Genomic DNA, 24,731 nt, shown 5'->3' on the forward strand with positions numbered 1-24,731 from the left:
GCTCTTGGCACATACCTTAGAAGATGCACAAATGCTTATGAGTGTCTTGGAAACATAGCGATCGTGAATGGATCCAAAACCAAGGTTATGCTTGTAAAGACCCTTAATGACAAAAATCCATGCATTGTATACAACAATGAGCAACTTGAAGTGGTAGATAGCTTCAAGTACCTTGGCCTTGAGGTTCCATCCAATCATAAATGGAAGGATTGCACAATGCATCGCTTGGAAGCCGGAAAGAGGGCTTATTATGCATTTGAGAACATGTGCAATGTTGGAGAGATCAAGTGTTGGGCTCTCAAAAAGTACCTCTTTAACACATTAATGACATCAGTGCTTCTTTATGGAATGGAGGTGTGGGGTGGTAGCATCGATAAGTCTACTTGGAAAGAGTTTGAGAATGTCCAAAAGTGTTTTTTTCACCAACCCTCTCCAAGTCAAGACACAAACACCCTACATGCTCTTACTTCTTGAGTCCGGATCGCTTCCCATTGAGGTCTTGGGCATGCAAAGGGTTGTGGAGTACATGCTTAAGACACAATGTAGCCCTTTGTATCGGCTTCCTAGAATCGCATATGAAGCAAGTCAAAAGGTCCAAAAGACATGCAAGAGCAAAATACTAAGTTTGGGGTGGATGCTTGACATCAAGAAATGGTTTGGAAGATGGGATGCATGTCACTTGATCAAGGATGCGTCGATTGACTCCCAAGTTAACGAGGCCTTCTTACAACGCCCATGTATCACGGCTTAGGAGAAATCCAAAGGTTCTCCCTTCAGCCATTATACCACACACATTGTCCCAAACTACAAATCTTTCTTCTTCTCCGAAGGAGGTAATCGAAGCCATCCCTACATCCTTGAGCCCATCTCGTTGAGTGCGATCCGTACCATTGCCTCCATTCGTTTTAGCTCCCATTCTCTATGCTGCAAGACTGGACGTTGGGGTACTGGTGAGGAGTCTCATCGACTTTGCACCTTATACCCTCGTTAAGTGCGCGAGAGTGAGTGCCACACACTACTTGAGTGCTTAGCTATTAGGTCCTCTTTTTCCAATATATTCAGCCATTAGCTCTCCCTACATACCTTCCTCTCCCAATCACGATGTGGACTCTCTATTGCGATGCCCATTTCAACCATTTTTGTGCATCGAGAGTCACTTATGACCTCCACTCACACCACGTGACATGTTCATTAGGTTCCATAGGTCATATTTGACCTCCAAGGATGATAATAGAACTATCTCTTTCTCTCTCTCTCTCTCTCTATCTCTCTATCTCTCTTTCCCTCTTTCCTCTTTCTCTCTCTCTCTCTCTCTTTCCCCCCCCCCCCTCTCTCTCTCTCTCTCTCTCTCCGTCTCTGTCTATCTCTATATCTCTCCCTCTTTTCCTCTCTCTCTCTCTCTCTCTCTCTCTCTCCCCCCCCTCTCTCTCTCTCTCTCTCTCTCTCTCTCTCTCTCTCTCTCTCTCTCGCTCATAATCCATTTCTTAATAAATCCATTTTGCACATTCATTTGCAAACAAATCTAATACGAAGAGATTCTAACAAATCTAAAAAATCTACCACGCACGAAGAGATTTCATCTACGTCACAACACAACCTATATCCAATAAATGAGGTATGTCTCTCTATCTCTATCTTTCTCGTTTTGTTTTTTCATTTTTGCATGTATATGTGTGTGTGTGTGTGTGTGTGTGTGTGTGTGTGCGTGTTTCTATGCGTGTGTTTGTGGAGTAGAATACAATAGGGAAAGAGGAGGGGGGGGGGGGGTGTTTTGTGAGTACCTTAGGTTGTAGCGTGGTTGCCCATTAGGTTGAGCTTCCAAGGACAAGCGCGGTAAACCCCCTTCGATGAAGTTGCCGAAAGAAAATCGAAGCTCCTCCTCGCCCCGAACGTGTGTGTGTGTGTGTGTGTGTGTGTGTGTGTGTGTGTGTGGTGTTGTTGTTGCGAGAGAGATGGACTAGGGAGAGAGGGTGTGGGAAGTGGAGAGAGGGGGAAGGAGCTTGAAGATGTAGCGACGGCGGAGAGGAAGAAGGACAGGGTATGCCACAAAAATGCAGCATACTCTGTCCTTCTTGCTTTTTTAAGCGCCAGGTTATACTATGGATATTACCGCGGCTATTTCTGCGACCATTACCACATTTATTTTTGCATAACATCATTTCAAACAGATACAAGCGTATCCGAGGTTGCAGGGGAGGGGGGGGGGATACAAACCACCCCCTCTACCCTTAGATATCAATTATTTCATTTTTTAGCCTTTTGAGTTTTTTGATGAAGATTTTTAATTTTTTTATGAGTACTTTTTTTTGTAGTACTTTTAGATGTTTTTAATTATGTTTTTTAAGTCCACTTTTATTTAGAATAATTATAGCACTCATTGCACTTTATTCTGTTTGAATTTAACTTCATTTCTTTTTTTAATTGAAATTTAGAACTTTTTCTAATTAATTATTTATTTTTTTAGGACACATATGACTAAATAAAAAATTTATTGTATGTGCAAGACATCGACTGGGATGATTGTGGCCCCCATGGAGGCCTTGAGCGCGACCGGTGGCTGAAGGAAAAACTCCCTTGTCTTTGTGCCCAAGTGCAAAAAGGGCAATCCCTCACTTGAGGCACATTGCATTGTAGTACGTGGAGAACGAAGGGCTTTGGCATCCTCGAAAAAGCGCTCGACGAGATGAGAGCTCTACTCACCCATCGCTTGAGGAGGTGCCCCATTGGTATGTGTTCGATGGTGGTGTACCGACGCGCAAGGCAGAGCGGCATAGGCAAGGGCTATTGGACGATTTGGGTGCACCGCATGGTGATCCTCCCATTAGCTCTACTTTGACAGCTCTTGTGGCGTCTCAGTCGCACTTTGAGGAAGAGGATGAGCACATGTATGACATGTGTGATGAGTTATTGGCTCATGAACGTGACGTGTGCGAGGAGGATTGCCAGCCCTGCACTCAACGGACAACGACAACAGAGGATAGATTTGATAGTGAGTGCCCAAATACCTCTTTACGATGGTGCACAATACTCGGTGCTCCGAGCATCATTAGAAGTCCTCAACTTGCAAGTGAAATTCGGTTGGAGCAATGCAAGTGTCGATGCACTCCTTAGGTAAGTTTGAAATATGCCTTTTTATAAACCCTTCACTCGCTTTATGGTGCTGCCTCATTGCAATTGTACTAATACACTTGTTTGTTGTAGTTTGATGGGCAAAATATTACCAAAATATCACCACATGCCTCCAGATCGTCGACGAGCTAGATCGTATGTCACTGCACTTGGAATGGAGTATGACTGCATCGATGCGTATGTCAATGATTGCATGCTATACCGCAATGAGCACACACGTGCTACCTCATGTCCCGTGTGTGGGGAAGCACGATACAAGACCGGAGTGAGCGGGGCACACCTACCCCGCAAGGTATTGAGACATTTTTCATTAATTTCTCGCATTCAACACATGTTTAAAAGCACGCCTACCGTGGAGCTTCTCGCGTGGCACGCCAACCACCGCTCAAATGCTGGAATGATGCATGTCTCTGCTGCCGATTTAATTGCATGGAGGCACATCAAAACTCAATGGCAAGAGTTAGGATTGGAGCCTCGACACTTGAGGCTTGGGTTAGCAAGTGATGGTGTCAACCCCTTCGACACTAACTCTAGTTTTTAAAGACTCTCAAAGATTTTGTGCGGCTACGGTCTCTACCAGAGGCATGTATGGCCAAAGGGTGGATCGTACAAAAGGCATTTGTTTACATCTCAGAGTATTTGGCACAAGTTGATCCTTCAATGCCTCGCATGTGGTCAGACAGGGAAGATGCAAGGATGACTTCACACTTGGAAAGTGGAAAGGAAAAACTAATTAAATATGAATCTATTTCGAGTGGTCAATAACTTTTGTATTCTCAATGCAAAGATTATGACCAAGTGGGTGGACTTGTGGACAGTGGCAAAGGCAAGATGTTTGCAAGAGAGAGAAGCATGGAAACAAGCACATGGAGGAAGGAGGGAACCCCCAGTGCCTAGATACCTTGCATGTTTCCCAGATCTCATTAGTGCGGAGTGGATTCATGAGAGAATGATCAAAGTAAAAGCTCGTGGAGAAGACATCACCAACAAAGAAGGGGAATATGCACGAGAATGCGTACCAAAGGTAGAGTACTAATATACCTAAACCATATTGTAAAATTTTTTCTTGATTTTATTTTTGTATTTAATAAAAGATATTTTTCTATTTTGTACGCCTTTCCTTTAACTCTATGTGGTCAAAGGGTCATTACTTTCGTATACGCCACATTGACGAGCGTAGAACCACCATGGATTGTGTCATCATGGGCAACTTTGATACAGACGATGATGAGGGCAGGTACTGTGAAACTATTGAAAGGATACTAAAGGTTAATTTTAGAATCTTTCATACCTTCATCTTCGAGTACAAGTGGTTTGCAAATGTATCTAGACGACATGAGAATGGCCTCTACATGGTGGACTCTAGTGTGCATCACATAGAGAGGTATGACAATTTAGTTTTACCGCGCAATTGTGAGCAGGTGAGTGACAACTACCTTTTTCATTCTTATTTTCTTGTAACATTTATTATACCAATGTTACTCACTTTGAGGTTCTCTTTTCTAGGTAATCTATATCCCAACAATCCACCAATCAAAACTTTGATTCGTAATTCTCGTAACACCTTGGGGGAGAACCATTTTTTCCACTAATGAAGTGGAGCCCATCTTCGACCCTCTTCTACACCTCCAACTTTGGATGAGGTGGAGACAGAGGAGAGGGAGGTCGATGAATTAAGTCCGACGGCGACAAGTCTTAGCGAGGATGACTATCAAGACGATGAAGATGATGAGATGGAGGATGACGAAATTCGAAGATGATGAAGCCAACGCATCCACAAACGACAATTTCGTTTCTCTCTCTATTGATTTAGGAGCCATGGGCTTAGAATTGGATGATGCTTCATGTAGGGATCTTTTGAAAGATGATTTATAAACATTTTGCATGTTTTAAGTTATGAAGATTTTCGGTCGTGTAATCCATTCATCTCTCTCTCCCCCATCTTTCTCTCTCTAATTTTGTGAACATGCTGACAATGATTATTCTAGCTGTAACCAAGTGTAATCTTATTATTCCCCTTCCCCCATCTCCCCCCCCCCCCTCCCACCCCAACTTTCTCTCTATCTCTGTCTCTTCCTCTTTCTCTTTCTTTCTCTTTTCTTTTTTAAATTTGAAAATTTCACACAATAGGGAAACACCAAAATTTGAGAGGGGGGGGGGGGGGGGGGGGGATGTTTAAAAGCCAGAATTTGAAAGTTTAAGTGCTAAATTTTTTCTCGAAAATAAACACGGTAATAATTGAGATAATAAACAAGGTAATAATAGCGGAAATAGTTACGGTAACAATTTAATTATTAAAAAAATCCCCCCTGCCCTCCTCTCTCATCCCTCTCCAGCTGAGTTTGGACCTTCTCTCTACAAAACGCGATAAAAGACCGTGGTAAACAACTACAGATTTTCATAGTGTATGCATACCTTTCCATGTGATGACTTTAGCCTTAAATTTTTGTAAAGAAAATCAATGCCACTAGAGATTAGAGAGCTTGCAGACTAGAACTTGAGTATGTATCTATGCCGACAACTCTCGCCTGAGAAGATAGAGTAACAAATCAATCCACAAAAAGTGCTAAATATAGGCTGATATTACGACCATAAGGAAAACGCAATATAGAAGCATTCTTTTTATGCATTCCATTGGTGTTGACAAGGTCTACACATGTGGCTTTAAAGAAATTCACACACACAATAAGAGAAAAATTGAGTGAGAACAAATGACAATACGTATAAGAGAGAAAAGTTATCTTGAGAAGCCAACCATTCTTAATGTGTGTGTGTGTGTGTGTGTGTGTGTGTGAGAGAGAGAGAGAGAGAGAGAGAGAGATCAAAGGTGAGTTTGAAGTACTCATTGAGAATGGGAGAGAAAGTTATCTTGAGAAATCCAATGCTTAATTTTGCATGGATAGTGATCACATGGAGCCATTGAATCCCCAAAAGCAACTAAGGATGCAAAAGATACTACAAACATTTACAAATAAAACAGTAAAGTGAAACACGTCATCAATTGCTCTGAGTTTTAAGGTTACTCATGATTGGATTGTACTTGGGAAGTTTTTTTTTTTTTTCCCATAAAGGGCTAGAGAACTATATTAAGAAGAGACAAAATGTTACATCCTATACAAAATACAAAGCCCTTTGGGCTTGAAGTGGGCTCAGGGTTGCTAGCTTCGACCTATTAAATTCGAATTTAGTTACAAAGGTGGGCTGCAGCCAGTCATGGAGTCATGGGGTGTCTCCCAGGCTGAGTCCCCCAAGAAAAGAGCTGGTTACATTCTGCACTTGGGAAGGTTTATAATCTGATCTCGTAAAAGAAGCATTTAAGACACAGTCGCCACTACACATGTTGTCACCTTTCTGGGACGGAGGGTTACTAAAATTCGGGCTTACTTGTTCTTAGCGTGGGTCACCCACATACTACTACTCTGATTACAATTTGACGACATAAAGATCGATGCATATCACAGCTGAAGCCTGTTCATTCGCCGGGTGAGCTCTTGTTCGATGTGGGAGTTGCGGGCCTTCAAGAAGAGGAGCTCCTGGTCCATGTGCTCGATTTGGTCATGCAGCTGGGAGATGGCGGCTTCGAGAAGGGAGGTGCGCGAGGTGAATAATACTGTGGGGGGGCATGAGTTGCATAAGGAAGTGGAGGGCGAAGGTGTAATTATACGGCGTGGCAGGCGGTGGGAGACGATGAAGTGCAAGAGGAGGGAGTGGATGAGCTGCTGCTGCGAGGCCAAGGTATGGTGCAGCTCTCGCAGGATGCTAAAGAGGGTGGGTGCGTCGATTGTGGAAGGCTTGGGGCTGCGAGGGCGGAGACCGGGTGTGTCCATGACCTCCAAGCTACTGAACGGCTGCTGCAACAGTGAAGTTAGGTTATCACTTGCCAAACTTGACATAAGAAACTTGATTCAGAGTCGAAGGATCAACACGCTGCTTGTTGAAGTGGTTCCTTTATATAACGTCTTATGGGCCTACTTCTGGATGTTTGCCTTCGCCCTTTTTGACTTGGCTGGTGGAACTTTGAAGCTTGAACTTGGACTTGCTAGCTTTTTCCTTGGAGGCTGTCCATTGTCACCCATGAAGTAGCTTCCCCTGATGTCACCCATGAAGTTTGCTCAAGAGTAGTTTTCTTTTGTATATTTATCTAGGTATTACTTATCCTTCTTCCATGCAAGCGTTTAATGTAGAAAATTGAGCTCTACTCACATTCAAATCCTTGGCACCACTAATAATAGGTCCTCATTCCATAGTAGAAGATGGAATTTTTTATAATGCTAGTATGGGGCAATAGTGACATGTGTGACGTAGTTGCGAGATTCGTGAGAGGTAGAGGTGAGAGGCCAGTGATGCCACATGGCCCAGGAGGTTGCATGGAGGAGGAGGGAATTATATATATTTTTTTAATACTATGGGTTGCTTTAATGTAGGTAGCTTCAGTCTCACAGTGCATTCGTTAGCTGAGAACGTTCTCTCTTTCGTTGTAGGTGATGAGTTCAATTTTGCTTACTACGTAGTTTTGGGGGTTGCCGGACATCTTATATTGCTTCCAAATGGAGTGATATGGAATCTTGTGAGCTTCCATATAATAAATGCGAGAACGTGCTCGTGTCAACTTCAACAATTTTTAAAAAAGAACATTAAACTCTAGAGAATCAACAAAGATGTGCATGGCACTAAAATAATTTTTTTTTTTTTGGGGGGGGGGCAGGGGTGGGGAGCAGGAGGCGAAGGTGGGGATGAAGCATGAGTGAAGGCAGAGACGAAGCAGGACAAGGGGAACCATCCCTTTCTTTTTATATATATAAAATTTAATAAATCCCTCTCATCGTCAACATTGTGAATTAATGCATATGGTTACATGAGCGTACAAAGGTTAACCTCCTCAAGGGATCGAGATCGAATCTCGTTCATCCCCTTTTAAGGTAAGGTAAGGTCCTCCTTAGGAGGAAACGACTGGATTTGGAGGAATTTACTTAAAAATTTGAATATAACAAAGAACTTGCCAATATGTCACCCGTCCTCCACACTACTACCTACTGGGTCTAAAATCGAAAGAACCCATTAATTAATCGCGAAGATTCCCTTTTTCCCCAGATCAAAAAGTTCAAGTGTGTCCATTGTCTCTGGTTCCTGCGCCCGGTCCCCCACACGCCGCCCACCCCGTCGTTGCTGTCATCGCGACCCTGGTGCCCTCCTTCCCGCACGATCGCTATGGCATACTCCACACAGCAAGACGCAGGGAGTGCTGTTTGACTCTCCTCATGTCTCGGACATGGTCTGGTCTTCGACCTACAGCCAAACAGAGAGAGAGGCACTCGCCGTCCCCATCGCTTGAACCTTCCCTTGCCCTGGCAACCTCTCTCTTGCATGCACCTTGGACCTCGCAAGCAAACCATCGCCATCAACCCCTGCTGCCGTCCCACAGTAATGGCTGCATCTCCAAACTCCTGGCCTCCCAAGGAACAATAATGTCTCGCGGTCTGCAAGACGACAGTCGTGCATTCCCTATTCTGCATAAGCACCATCTCTCTCAGTTGTCGCGACGCTGAGCCATCGTCCAGAATGTCTACGCCTCTTGCTCGACGTACGCACTACGATATACCATCCACACGAAAAAATCTGCCTCTTTACCTTTCTCTCTCTCTTCCACGTGTTCTCCCCCACCCTTTTCCCCTCAAGCCATACAAAGCATCAAACAAGATTCCATCTAATAGACCCTGTTTCGAAAATTGAGCGGGCCTACTAGGTGGTTTTCAATAGTGGCCATTTGCTATGTCTATTAAGAAAGAGAAAATGTGGTTATCATGCATCATCTCATTGCGTTGTGTTTAAAAGCTCCATGAGCAAAGATGAAATTTCTTGTTCAAAGTGTATCTCTCGTTGGGTCTCCTTATTTGATTACCAATTTTCTATTGAGTTTGCTGGGAATCTAATATCTACAAGAGCATATCGACTTAAGGTTTTTCATCGTCTACTGAGTTTACCCTCAGTGGGCTAGAAAGATTGCTGATCAGCAATGCCCTTGAAAAGCTCACTTTGTTGTATCTGCTAGACTGTGAGTCCAAGCTCGAGTGGAAAGCTTGGTGATGGCCGGGGAAAAGACATTTCCTAAAACCCCAAACAAAGAGTGTATATCTCACTCTAAAGAAATCACAGGATTGGTTCTCCCGGCTCAATAAACAGTGTGGAAAGAATTGGCCAGAGTCAAGGTGGGAAACAGCCGTCAAGAACATTTGGTGCCCTCAATGGCCGGATAGGATGAAGGTTTTTTTTAATGGAAGGTGCTATGGGGAGCCTTACCAACTGGAGTGAAGGTCCTTGCTAGGATAATTGGTCCAGATAGATGCTCGCAATGTAGATGGCTTCTGAAGATCTTTCCCACCTGTTCAGGGAGTGTCCGTCAATCTGTGGACTTGCAGACAAGATTTGCAAATGGATCCAAAAAACTTGGAAAATAGGATTCTTCGAGAACAACTCTTCTTGGGAGGAAAGATGTTCAAGAGTCATACTCTACTCATTGCTACACAAATAGTGAGGTATTGCTACTTTAAACACATTTGGAAGGCAAGGAGCATTCGAATTTTTGAGAACTCTCTGGAGGTAGCTAAGTTTGTGGAGATAGTCCAAGAAAGCAGGGTAACGATCATCACCATTGGAGAGCAAAAGAACTCAAAAGAGTGGAGTAGGACCCTAAGGGATGTTGTGAATGTGTGAGATCATCCATTGTCAAGGGGTGGCTCCCCCATCAACCGATGTATCTAGAATCCAGAGAAGTGGTCATGGCTCGTCATGAGCATGACAAGAATCTCACAATTGTGAGTGAATTATATTGATCATCTCAAAAAATTACAAGGTCTTGCCATGCTCGTGTCGAGCCATGACATCATCCAGGGACCATAGTTACAACGGCAAAATGGGCAGCCACCCTTAATGCACCGCCTCCCTATCCTTGATATACAAGGTCAAGTATCATGTTCTTCTGGGATCTTCTATTTACCCATGGCTTAGGTTTTCCCCTTTCCTAGTCATTACATCTGTTTCAACAAGGCACCAGTAGTCCTAATCCAATCCTCCAAGTTTTGCTTGCGCCCGAGCGTCCATATTAACACTTTGCTTTCGTGTATAATTTCTGCGAAGCTTGCCACCTCAGAACCACCTTCAAACACATGGTGGTTCCTTGTTTGCCATACATTATGCAAGAAGAAGTACCTGACGATTTGAGTGCTGATGAGGAGGGCAAGACTTAAAGTCCTTGTCTATAACTTTTTCATCGTTTTTTTTCTTAAAGGTCCTTGTCTAGAACTTTAAATATGAATATAGATGAGAGACTAACATTTCAACTTTGAACAAGTGAAAGAGTCACGACGGCTTTCAAAAACAATAAAAAAGTGATAAAATTGTTAGGTTGAATTAATATGGTATTAGTGTTTGGGAAAGGATTGCCTCAGCTTAGTCTTCAGCCGATTGAAAATCAAACTAAATGAAAGAAAAACTGATAAAATATGTGAGAAAGTCGTCCAGAAATTTTACAAATCTCAAAAAATTTGATAGTCTTCTTTGTGAGGAGGAAACTCGACCAGCAACCGCTTAATAAAAGAGACTTTTGCAAACGTTAACACTGAATGGAATCAAGCTATAGAATGCAAGAAATGTAAAACCATATGAAGTTATAAAATGAAAGGTGAAATAAAAAGAACTAATTAATATAGGTGTGTGTATAAAATTTATTAGCATTCTAAAACAATAGAATGCAAAAAAAACCATGTGTGTGTGTGTAAAATTTACTAAAATTATGCAAGGTGAAGCTTCACTTTAGCATTCTAAAACAATAGAATGCAAGAAAAGTAAAGACATGTTAAGATATGAAATGAAAGGTAAGTCTCCATCATGCACTCAAAACAATGAAAGTCTCCCTAACCTAACACAACACTAAGGTTTCTTTTAGAAAGCCAAAAACTCATTATTGGCTTTCGCCCTCCTGCTTTGTATCTTTTTTGTTTTTGTTAATACAAATATCTCACATTATGTTGGAATGAAAAAAATAAAATTAATTCTTGTCTTTTTAAAACAGCCTTAGTGACGAAGGGCTAAAATTTTAAAGAAAAGCGATAAAATTTTGTAAATTTTAGAGTGAATTCTGGCAAATGCCTTAAAATTTGACCTGAATATCAGAAGATCTTTAAGTTTGTCCTTATTTTATTTAATTAGGGCTTTTGGGAAGCCTTGAGACACATACTTTGTACTTAATTGTATTCATAATCCAAAAAAAGAGCGGCAAGAGCAACCTTATACTTACAGTAGGCGTGCCCAATTTTGAGTTTGGGGACTTATTAGAGGGTATCTCACTAGATACCCTCAAAAGCAAAAGAAAAGGGTGGATCTTAAAAGTGAAGAGAAAAAAAGGAAGGAAGGTCCGTGGAGGAGAGAGGCACTAAGGGAGATATATTTTTGGAAAACCCCAATTTTTTTGTTCAGACAATCGTTGCAGTGGTGTGTCAATGCAAACCCCATGATCTGCATTGTGTCGACATTGTCTGAAAGCAAGCCTTAGAATGGTGCCATCACAAGGTCCTTGTCCTGTTGTAGATCGGAGCTTAGTGATGCCTTGCCGTGCGAGGAAGAGATATAAGTGTGTGCACAAAGAGAGAGAGAGAGAGAGAGAGAGAGAGAGAGAGAGAGAGAGAGAGAGAGAGAGAGAGATGTGGCATGTCTTAGGGCAAAAGCAGGACTGGGAGATAGAGAGCCCTGTACAAAGGCGATTGTGAGCTGGGGGATGATGGCAATTTTTGCTTTTGACCGAGTAGGAAGTGCATGAATCGATCTCGCGCAGGGCAGCTTGTACCTCCCAGTTGTAGGAGGCGTACGCGTGGAAGAAGGGTGTAGCTGCAAGTGTTAGATTTTTTATTGTGGATATCAAGTAGATGGAGGGCAGGTTCTGGACAGTTGAGGCTAGAGGGTGTAACCATGGAACAGGGAGTGATGTGATCAATTTCTGGTCCGATTGTAATTGCAAGCAGGCAAGTCATCGAGAGATGGCATGTGTGCGTGCATGCATGCGTGCGTGCATACGTGTCGTAGGGCACGTATGAAGGTTGCACATGTGACTGTCTCGGGTTGTAGCATGCAAGAAGGCTACAAAGGGGAATGGGTCAAGCAAGGCGAGAGCGAAGCAGGTGTGTGCCTCAACCTGTAGGTTGGTAGCCTTGATGACGCCGAGCTCACGATGGTGTTAATGGGTGGAGGCAATGGTATCCGAAGAGATTCTTGTTAATGTTTTCGAAAGGACCCATAGTAGTAGATTAACAACAAAAATAGAGTGGTTGCCTTGAAAACTCTCTATGTGGTGTATCATGGGGTTAAGCATGAAAATATATTGTCTTTAGTAAAATGTAGCTCTGGATCTGCTTTGGAAGCTTTTCGTGACTTAGAAATCAAGAAATAGGCATGTTATTTATTTTCCTATGTAGAATGGGTTCTTACCATTAAGCTTATGTAAAGACGTACCATTAAGCTTATGTAAGGACGTTTGATACTTCACACATATCCAAGGAGTATTGTTTTTTTTCCAAAACCCTAAAATGACACTTTTATGTCTTGTTATGTGACTAAACTAGTGTTAAGATCCTACATGGTCAAGGTCAAGGGTAGTTGGCCTAGCAGTTAAGGCAAGGAACTTTAGGTGTGCGCGCTATGGTTCAACTCTAACAAAATGCTGGCATGTGCAATCCCATAAAACTACCTGATACAAAGTATCAAGTAGATTATAGAAAAAAGAGTCTCACATGGTCCATTTCATTAAATTGTTTTGGAATGCCAAAGTAATCTTTCCACTATTTGCAAAAACCAAGGTTTATATTGGCATACCCTAGATCCTTCACCTCGTGATCAGGGCTAGAAAAATACATTTTTCTTAACCGAACAAAATAAGGGGAAACTTAAAATTCTCCCGGTTTATAGCTCAAAATTTGAAGCTTTTTTCGTTAATTACACTAAAACTTGTGTAAATTTGTCGGTTTTCTTGAAGGCAAGCTCAAAATCTAATCAGGATTTTATAATTTCAGTCGGTTAAAATACACTAGACCCCGATTTTTTTCTAACATTGCTCGTGATGAAAGGTCCCTAAGTTCCCATATTGTCAATAGGTTATCCTAGCTTACATAATGAGGATACAGAATTATTCGATTCTAAAGGGTCAAAAGTTGACACAATGATAACATGGAAAGTGTAGGCATGTAGGGCTTTGCTTTGTTCTCAAGGCATGTGCAAGAATGTAAATTGCTTGGCATTGAAGCTACTAAGTGTGCAAGGAGTTATTGATAGTACGGCTTGTTTGAATTGTTTGAACCTAGTCAAATGGGCCCTCACACACACACTCTCTCTCTCTCCCCATGTCACACATGCACATCATCAAGGCACCACTAATAATAAGTCCTCATTCCATAGTAAAAGATGGAATTTTTTATAATGGTAGTAATAATAAGTATGTGCCAACGATTTTTAAAAAAGAAACAACAACAATGTTGCACTTGCATTGAAAGAAAAAAAGAGGCGGGAATGAAGCACGAGTGAAGGCAGATTTGGGAAGTTTTCTTGTAGCTTTCATACTCCTTGAGCTTCTCCTCCACCAATCTCTAAAATAGTGTAGAAATTTACTTCATAGACTCTTCTTTCCTATAAGATATATCTTTGAAGTTTTCCATACACACCAACATATATTTGGACTATTCTCAAATATCTTGTAGTGATCCTATTGTGCTTGGTAGTATTATTTGACTAGGGGAATATTTAGTAGCGGTAGCAATTGTATCTGTAGCTTGAGCAACATCTTTAGTCCTTGTTTCTTGTTGCTTGGCTTTGCACCATGTTAGCAGGTACATCCAACTTTGGCAATGTGGTATCTTCCATTCTTATGTTGTTGCAACCATCTCACCCTTATCCCTAATATCAGCAATTGGCATTGCCAAAGATGCCTTTCTAGCCTGTTCTTTACCTTTGTCTGTAGCTTCCCTTTCTTTGTCTTCCTCCTTCTTTTGGAGTATTTTAACCTCCTCTTCATAATGAATATGGTCTATTTCTTCTTGAATATTAACTACTTGCACTATAGAAGGGTTTTTAGTGTAGGCGCTCCTTATTCTCCACTATTCTTCAAGGTCCTCTCTTCCCACTCATTATAATATCTTTCTCTCTCAAGCCATGCTTCTCTTTGTAGCCAATCTTCTATGATCACTTTAAATAACCTTCTTGTTTCCTATCTTCTCTTCCTCATCCATTTGACTATCCCCGGTGTGAGTGGGAAGAAAGGTAGGGATCTGTTCTATAGGTGGTGGTGGTGTTGGTTGATGAGTGTTTGTACTTTGTCATCTTCTTTATGTGCCATCTTCCTTTTTTCTTCTTCTCTTTGCCTTTATTTTTCTAGATCTTCAAATTCCTTCAAAGATATGTTTGTTGCTTCCTCTTGTGCTCTTGCAATAGCCCTTGCTGCTCTTTCCACAACAATAGTCTTTAGAAGTTGTTCTTCATCTCTATCCATCTATTCCATTTGTTGTCTTTCAACTTTTTCTCTTTCTATTCAAGTGAGTTCTATGGTAGCTTGTGCTTCTTTAGCTTCATCTCTATATAGACATTCTTTCTTTTGGGTTTTGGCTCCTTTTACTACGGATTTTCCTTTAGCATCAACCTTGCCCTTGGTTAGCCTGGAGATGTGGGTCATTGTGTGTTTAAAAAGTCTTGTTTCTTCATTATCTTCCTCACTATTGTGATCATATTTCCTTGTTGGATTCATCTTCAAAAGATGAGTCTTAGACAACCTCTAGTTTCTTACCAAGCCATGTGTAGGGCCTTGATTTTTTTCTTTTAATTTCTTCTTCAATAGAGATTTAGTTCGGGGGTATGCAAAAAGTTGTTGTCCATTCCTAGCGTTTAGCATGCAAGTCTAGTCAAGGCTTAGGCTTCAACCGCTTTGATGTAGCTTATCTTTTCCATCTTCTTTGTGGGAAGCTTAACTAGTCCATGTACATGTTTAGAAAGATTGAATTGCCTCTTGGTGATCATCTTCATTTTGATGATCCATGAGGTTATCTTTGGAATGATTTGGATTAGTGCACATTATTGGCATGCACTGGGAGATGTACTAGATGATGTTGGTACAAGGTGAGATGGACTTCCAACTCTTTTCTCTTTAGATTTGCAAAGGTTGCCTATGGCTGTGATTTATTGAAGGTTTCAATGGTAGTAACCTATCTTGCTTTAAGGGAGTCTCTTGTTCTTGGAAATTGGAGAGCCTCTGTCACCATATGTCCTGTTATGCACACTATGATATGCTCCAAAGTAGAGTCTGTAAGTGTGGTCGTGCAAATTTCCGGGATTTTGGAGACTAACTCAAATGTGATTTCACGTCAACTCCACAAGGTGGTAGCTTGTAGTACTTGTTGAGGCCAATCTTCTTAAGTACTCTCTGGCCCCTCCTTCCACTTGGGCACTATCTTTGGCTCTTAAGACATGATAGGGAGTTCCACCAAATGACCACAATCATCTCTCAACTTTGCTTGGAAAATGGTAGTTGTGTGCTCCCCAAGGTAGTCTTTATCCAACCAAGAGGTAGTTGATTGCCTGATGGTTTCTTCATCTAGCTGGTGAGGTTTCAAGTTCTGCAATTTCTCACACTTTTTTTTCCTCTTTGGGTTTGACTCTGAGCTAGACATTGAACCTGCAACAATCACCAGTATCACAAGTGGTTTCCACTATGTTTATACACTATGCTAACCAATTTCCATCAATTTTGGACCACAAAATCTATAGAGTCAAAAAATTCTAAGTCCCATCGCCAAGATTGTACGCAACCACATCCAAGAACTCAAATTTCTTCAAACCTTCACAAGGGGTTTTGTAAGAGCCTATACAACGAATGTACCATGCCAAAATTACCTGCTATGAACAAAAGTCCACTATTGTGGTATTGAACAATTTCGTAGAATGCATGGTTTTGACATCACCAATGTGCTTATACATGTAGCTCAAGCCTGCATACCAAATCTTACCTCATACGGACATACCAACCACCAAATACATCACTAGAAGCGATTTTATAGTTAGAAACTCTGTTCAAGGGCTATTTGGTGATCCAAATCACTCCAAAGTTGGGAAACACACTCCTGTATATGTGGACATCCATGTCATTAAGAAAAAAATGTATGCCAAGAGCAATTGTCCAATATTGCAATACTGGTCTAATGCGACAATTTTGTGTGCATTTCCTAATGGTGGTAGATGTGTCTTGTATGAAGTAAATTTTTGAAGTAGAATGTGTTCTTAAAATTGCCGAAGCATGTCCGCAATGGAAAATGTTTTATCTTGATATTCTAGATTTGACATATGGTGATTTCAGTTTCAATGTCTAGTTGGGAGTCAACCCCAAAGAAGTAGAAAAAGAGTGAGAGATTACAGGAACTTGATCCCTTACTACTTAGATGAAGAAACCATCAAGAACATGTTGGTTAGATAAAGATTACCTTAGGGAGCACACAACCACCATCAAGTTTGCAGGTACAAAAACACAATGTCATATGTGCAACCGAGTTTTCCATAATCAACTTGTGAAAATAGATTACAAAAGTGATAATTGGCAAAAGTGATAATTACAAAACTCTTTGGTTAGAGTTCAAAATTTCACTCCTCGGCCATAAGTGACTCAAGACTTGGCAAATAATTGACATCAAAAGTGATAGTTACAATTTGGAAGCTTGTAACCGCTATTCAATGACGAATGACTCACAATCACATCCACAATAATAAAAATATACATGTTGGGTTGACAAACTGATGTTTGATGATCTCATAAATTAATGATTGTCTAATGATCTCCTATTAGGCTCCATCTGTGGGCCTTGTTGCTAACATTCCCCCTTCCTTTGCCATGTCATCCAATGATGTGGCAAAGCTACTTCTAAGACATTATGGGATAAATTGTGTAGTATGTATGAGAGCAACGATGCAACTAATAAGGTTTACTTAAAGAAGAACCTATTTGAGCTTTGTATGAAAGAAGGAAGCACCATTTTTGGACACTTAAATGAGGTCAATGCCAGCTTCAATCAATTGACATTGCAAGGACTCAATTTTGATGAAGAGGTTTAATCTATCTTCTTGTTATTCTCTCTATCTTTGTCATGGGATACTTTCTACATATCCATAAGTAACTTTGTGCCTAAAGGCATGTTGGTTTACAATGATGTAGTCAATAGTTTGCTCACCGAAGAGATCTATAGAAAATCTCTTGAGCTTACCAAGAATGGTGATGCTTATGTTGTACAAAGAGAGGGGTCACATTAAGGATTGTGCCAAGTCAAGTCTAATAATCTCAAGAATTATCACAGCAAGTCTCATGGTTCCATGCATAATGTCTAGTGCTTCCATTTCCATAAGAAAGAGCATGTGAACAAGAGTTATCATGTTGCACAAAGAAGAAGTCTCAAGAGAGTAAGAAGTCTAGCAGTGATGCAAAGGGCATGGAAAAGTTTAAAGAGATCAATGTTGTTGAGTCACTTAAGATTCATAATGTTTTTGAGGTGGTTTATACTGCAAACGTCTTGGTTTCTACATCAAATTTCACTACAAATGTCCTTGTCACACAAGATACTAGTCATACACAAAATTATGAGTCTCCTAAGTCTCATAATGTTTTTGAGATGACTTATACCTCAAACATCTTGGTTTCTACATCAAATTTTATTGCAAATATCCTATCACACAAGTTGCTAGTTATGCACAAAATGGGATAGTAGATATGGTGAAAGTTTCCATGTTACACCACATAGGGATTGGTTTTCCTCTTATGGGAAGGGCTATGAGGGTATTTCCAAATTAAGTGATTCTCATGAAAAACTGGTACTTCCAAGTGGCATGCAATTTATGCTAAAGAATTCCAGACATATTCTCAAGTTAGGGAAGAATTTGATCTCTGTTGATGATCTCTGTTGAATAGCTAGATGACTTGGGACTACAATGTCTGGAAACAACTCTTGGATGATCAAAAAAGGAAGTCTTATGTTTTTTAAACATCAAAAGCATGGTACTTTATTCTCCATGCATGTGTCTTTTGTAAAAGATGATTTTATTCTATAGCCGAGCTACCATCTACAGAGTTGTGGCATAGCTAGCTAGGCCATATAAGCTAGAAGGGAATGTAAACTCTAGCACATTTGGGGTATTTAGTAGTGTTAAGTTTTAGTGACTTTTTTTGTGTGAACAGTTAGGATTGTTTATTGTGGCCATTGAATAGAAGCTATGATGACCAAGTCTCTAGAGAGAACCACTTACTTTGTAGCATTCATAGATGATTCTACTCAAAATATGTGGGTTTACCCTTTGAAACATAAGGACGGGGTATTCTCTACGTTTTAGAATTTCCTTGCAGTTGTTGAGAATCATTCAAGGAAACGGCTTGAGGGCTTGAGGACTAATAACGGTGGGGAAATCAAAAGACATGATGGACTTCCGTACAGAGAGGGATTCAATGACAATTTATTGCACAAAATGGAGTTGCTAGAATATCAATTGCACAATTCAAGTCTATGTTACAACTATGCTTTCTATGGATAACTTGACACAAGGATTTTGTGCTAAAGCTATTTTGACGTCGGCTAACATTATCAACAGATCACCTATATGCCATTCAATTACAAGATTCAAGAGGAGTTGGTGTAGGCAAGAAACCACACTATGATCATTTACGTGTCTTTGGCTATGAAGCATATGCTCATGTACCAAAGGATTTTATAAAGAAGCTTGATCCAAAGTCACACAAATGCATCTTTGTTGGATATGGAGTACATGAAGAGATGGGCTATCATGTCTAGCATGCAAAATCTCATAAAATAATTTTCATTTTACATGAGATGTTCAATGAATTTTTTTTTATCAAAGAGGTTGAGTATATAAGAGTCACATTTGAGGATTATTGCCTCAGATTTGGTAAGAACTCAAAACTCTAGTGAGGAGCCTGCCACTAGCAACACTTAAAAAAAAGCATAGAGTAGTACTCAGGGTTTGAGATGCTCTAGTTGAACCTCACATCTACTTGAGAAATTTTAGCTAGACATGGATTATGCCATGCTAATTGATTGCAAAGAATTGTCTTTCTTTCAAAAAGCCATGTACATGAATGATAAGTTGTAGTGGGACAAAACTATGCAACCTCAGTATGACTCTATTGTGAAAAATGAGACTTGGGAATTGGTCAAATTTCCTAAGGAAAGAAATACTTACCTTGCAAATGGGTTTACAAGAACACATCTACATTACGAGATCTAAAGCCTAGCCAAACATTTCAAGCAACAAAAAGGTGTAGATGTTGACAATAATTTTTTGCTAGTGGTTAAAATGACTACTTTGCATATGGTGCTTAGACTAGTAGCTATTGAGAACTTGGAGTTTGCCCAAATGGATGTTAAGATATCGTTTCTTCACGGTGATCTCCAAGAGGATATAAACAGGAAACACCCTGAATGGCTTGTTAAGATAAGTAGAGGTGAGGTTGTACGTAGACTCTGAAGAGCACTTTATGGATTGAAGTAAGAATCCAAGCAAAGGTTTAAAAATTTTGATTCATCTATGCAACCTCATGGATATTAAAGGAGTCAAAACGATCACTGCTTGTACATGCAGAAGCTCAATGATGGGTCACTCATCCTTCTTATCTTATATTTATCTGATAATGGACATCCGAGGAAGAGGTAAGCTCCTTAGAAGTGATGGGTGTGTTGCTGCAAGATCTCGGTATGGAGAAGGGCCAAGACGTCCAAGATGAAGTAGACGAGATAGGGTTAGAAACTATGTTAGCCAAGGATTTTCCTAAAGAAAATAATTACATGTAGGTCCTAAGGAAACACACTAGCCTCTTCATTACAAATTATTTTACGAGCATATCAAAGTGGTCACTATGACACAACACCACATTCATATGAAAGAAGGTAGCAAACTAGTTATACAGAAGCTAAGAAGTCTTTGGAATGATGCATTGTTGAAAGAGGTAAAAAGATTGCTTAAAAGCCAGGTTCATTTATTCAGTGGAGGATTCAAAGTGGGTGTCCCCAATGTTGGTGAATTCTAAGAAAAATGGTAAGTGGAGGGTGTGTGTAGAATACAAGCCACTAAATTCTTCTACAAAGAGGGATCATTTTCCTCTTCCATTCCAAGATGAGATCTTGGATGAGGTTGCATGCCATGAAAGATATACTATATGTGACGAGTACTCATGGTATTTCCAAATACAGATTGCAGATGAAGATCAACAATTAACAACTTTCATCACATCATGGGGATGTTTTGTATATAGGGTTATGCCATTTGGACTAAGTAATGCCCCAACTACTTTTCAGTGGTTCATAAGCATGGTTTTCTAGCCATATTTTGGTAAGTCCATAAGAGTTTTTCTTGATGATTTTTGCATCTATAGCTCTAAATCCTTGCACTTAAGCAATGTGGATGAGTGTTTTACACGAATAGCTCAGCTGGGAGGGCAAGTCAACAAGGATAAGAATTATATAAGAGAATCTAAGGTGAAAATTTTGGGACATGTAGTGTCTGAGAAAGGGATAGAGGTCGACCCTGTGAAAGTGAAATCACTTCTTGTTCTTCCTCTTCCTTCACCTTCAAACATGAAGAAACTAGTGTCATTTATGCAAAAAGGTACACTATTTGAGCCACTTTATTCACCTTCTCTCACATGCGATCTATCCATTATAGCAACTCACCAAACAAGCAACCTTGGCATGGGATGAGAGTAGCGAGAGATGTTTTGAGGAGGTTGAGGTAATTTTGGGCTCTTTACCTACTACTATCTTGTAACCCTGCTACTAGGAGGAGGTTTTCTACAACAACCCTAGCGTTGGGTGTGAAGTACTAGGGCAAATTGTGATGCAAAAAGATCCAAAGATACTTTTGATGAGACCGATGTATTTTGCAAGTAGGGTTATGACTGTAGATGAGAGGGATTTCACCTCTACAAAGAAATTAGTCTTGGCCTTTAAATTTGCTATGGAAAAGTTTAGGGCCTACTTGTTGCCTAGAAGGTTTGTTGTGCTTACCATAGAGAATTTTTTTTTGTATGCTTCATAGCACATGGAACTATCCCCAAGGACAGAAAAATGGGTGATACAATTATAGGAGTTTGACTACACACTACAAGGGGAGATGTCTACTAGTGCCTGCTTAGCAAATGTGCTAACATAGAAATGCTATGAGAGGCCAAAGAAAGTGAAACCTAGCAAGGTTCCACCCCTACCTAAGCCCAAGATACTACCAAAGGCTTGCAGTACTTTGATGGTGCCTACAAGAGTGTGAAAGACAGAGCAGTAGGAATTGTTATGTTAGATCCTTTAGGTGAAAAGAGTTTTTGCAAGGGGTTACAATTGAAATCTTTTTAGCAAGAATTTTCTAGTGAGCACTTTTTGGAATCCAGTAAGTAAATTTCACAAAGATTCTAGAGAGAGAATGAAAGAGAGAGTGAGAGAGAGAGAGGATATGTGTGAGAGGAGGACAGGGAATGCGTTCCACAAAGGACTTTCTAATCTATTTTCATGTGTATCCCACTCCTTTCACCCTCTTCATTGAGAAAAATTTGGGAGAGAGAGAGAGAGAGAGAGAGAGAGAGAGAGAGAGAGAGAGAGAGAGGTATGTAAATAGACCTTGGATAAAATAAAAGTAGATCCAATGAGGCATATGCATATTTTTCAATTCTTTCAAAACGGTCTATTCCTTACCCATTGTACAATTTGATCAAAACATCAAAAAGATGAACATTCATTATTCATAGGAAGCATTACATTTCATATCACTTGTAGTATAAATGGAATCACTTTATATTTTACCCTCACAATCAAATATTTGAAGGTCCTAGTTTAGTAGTAGTGCTCTACAGGTAAGAGATTATTCACCACCCCTAGCTGCTTCTTCAATTTCTCTTCATTCGCCTCTGTGATGATCCCAATTGTTTTCCAGCAAGGGATGGCAAATTTATCCTTTTCGTTCAAGATTTTCCAACGAGTGAATTTTGAGCTTTGTGCACATTTGACAAAGGCCATATATTTCCACAGTTGTATTGACAGCCTGCTTGAACCATTGTTTTTCATATATTGCTTTACCATTGGGGATGGCCTCTAGGGAATCCCAAACAAATTTGATGGACGTCTCAAGATTGTCAGAGATTGTAGAGAGACAATAGTATACAACACTAGTTTTTCAATGGTGAACAAAAGAGGATCCGAGCACAAAGCTATTTTATAGTATTTGAGAGGCTATTAAATTGAATAGATGATTGATTTGACATTTCAACAATCTCAATCTTTACAACACTATGCAAAAGAAAGATTTCTAAACAATGCTCTATACAAGTGAGAAAAAAAAAACATATATTCAAAAAACCTTCACCAATAGAATTCTAACATGGCAAAGACATTGAGGAGAGATAACAAAGGCCGTTTTAGGGAAAAACGAATCAAAAACTAGTTACATATCTATGGTAGGAAAGGTGGGTTCTCTACTGAGTGCATTGATGACTTGGACCTCACCAATAATTGGTTTTTGGATAAACATATCCTCGTTTTAGTTTAATCCTAACACGTACCAAAATACAAAGTGAGTGTGCTTACATGCAAGATACGGTCACTTGCATGTAATGCGATCTTGAAAATCTGGGCATGTACAAGTTGGATCTTTGCACATTTGAACCTTGTGCATATTCACATGATTATGTTCTCCATGTGATTTTACCTCAAAAAATTTGTTCACTCTTTTCACCTGGAAAATTTCCTCTATTACACTTGTCTTCAAAGCTAGAGCGGAAGCAATTTTGCGACTTGCCTCCAATGAGATTGTGATGCAGTACTTTGTTCATACCCCATCTCAAGTGTTGGAAGGATTGTGCCACATGGGACTATGTGATGACCCCGTCACATTCTCATTGGAACTCGGAGTTCCCAAACACACTTCCATGTAGCTTGTTCCACTTGCTACCTACCTTCATATAATTTTTGCACTTCCTCTGGAGAAAACTTTGTGCCAATTTGCATTGGCCATATGGTGGGTACTACCCTAGGTTGTGTGTCAATATTGCTGTCCAAAATATGATAATGTAAAATGTAATCGGGACAGAACCAAAACCATTGAGAGATCATTCCCTCGGATGTTTGTAATATTCTTTAAAAGAGAGGCCAAAAATCCCACACTAGAGCCTACAATGAACTTGCCATATCTTCTCCCTTTGTCAGGCGTTCCACTTTGCTGGCTTTACGAGTGCCTCAAATAGCCCACTTTGCTTTATTGATTTTGCTCTCCTTTACCATAAACCCTCCTTCATTCCTCTTAAGAGGCACGTTTAACACCCCTTCATCTGTAAAATTTATCTTCCTTGGCCATCCACCCATCTATAGCTCCTTTGGGATTGAATTGTACTCTGGTCAATGGGTTGTTTCATCCTCAATATTAATCACCTCTATTGGAAACATGTTCTTTTGAGAAGTTACCTTGTCACCCATTAGAGTCAAGGGCACCCTGTAGCATGATGTTACCTTGGTAGCTTCATTCACAAGGCGTATGACATGAGATGGTCAATTAGTAAGATGCTCACACCATTGTTATCCAATCCATGACCCGTCTAGTGTGATCAAATTGGATCCAAGCATAGTGTAGATCTCCTATTCCATTTTGCATCATGCGGTTCACTAGGTCAATGCCTCTAATGATGGATCCATCGTGGAAATTTTGAAAACAAAGCACTTAGAACTCCCCTTCCTTACCCTGCTTCAGAAATCAACTACCTTGGGAAACGTTATATGTGCAATCTCGTTTCAACTTGACAAATGCATCGACAGAATCCAGTCACAACTGAGAAAACGTGCACAAACAGGCGCCAAGAACTATTGCATGCAATAAACAAATCCCTATGAGGATGTCTGCTCTCAACTTTTAAACTATGGATATTCTAATTGTGCACACTTTTGTGGTAGTTTATTGAGGGTACAGACATTCGGCAAGACGTGTGACATTTCATCAAGCAAAGTAGTATGTCACTTTTGTTCCAATGTTGCACTACGAATTGGAACTTGTAAATGTTTTGTGTTTTATGTGATGCCGTCTGATGAGACATGCACTAGGTTGTTAGTTCATTGACGCACGCACTCGCATGACGTTCGCAACAACAAATCCAAAATCCCTCATGGAAAAAACCAAAGAAATGGTGAAAATGGTACTTGCTATATGTGCATGTGGACAAGCTAACTCCTATTTCTAGGGTTTAGGACAACCTAGGAAGTGTTATGGCAGCCTCCATAAGATTATTTTCATTTGTTGCCAAACGGTGAATCTTGCAAAAAATCTTGGGCTGACACATGTTTCCCATTGGGGGGACTTAAAAAAGGCACATAGGAGATGATGGTGATGATGGCTCTGTAGTGTTAACTTTGTAAACACTAAACAAGTACTCCTCCAAGTAAAAATAAGTAGTCGTTAGGGTTAATTAAATAATAGTTTTTAGAAATTTATTGTTTTTAAAAAATAATACTTTCTTTATTTTTTGGAAAAATCTACTCTCTCTCAATCTCTCCCTAATC

The sequence above is a fragment of the Adiantum capillus-veneris genome, chromosome 27 (genome assembly GCF_014529385.1).
Source record: "Adiantum capillus-veneris isolate H3 chromosome 27, ASM1452938v2, whole genome shotgun sequence".
Taxonomy (NCBI): Eukaryota; Viridiplantae; Streptophyta; class Polypodiopsida; order Polypodiales; family Pteridaceae; genus Adiantum; species Adiantum capillus-veneris.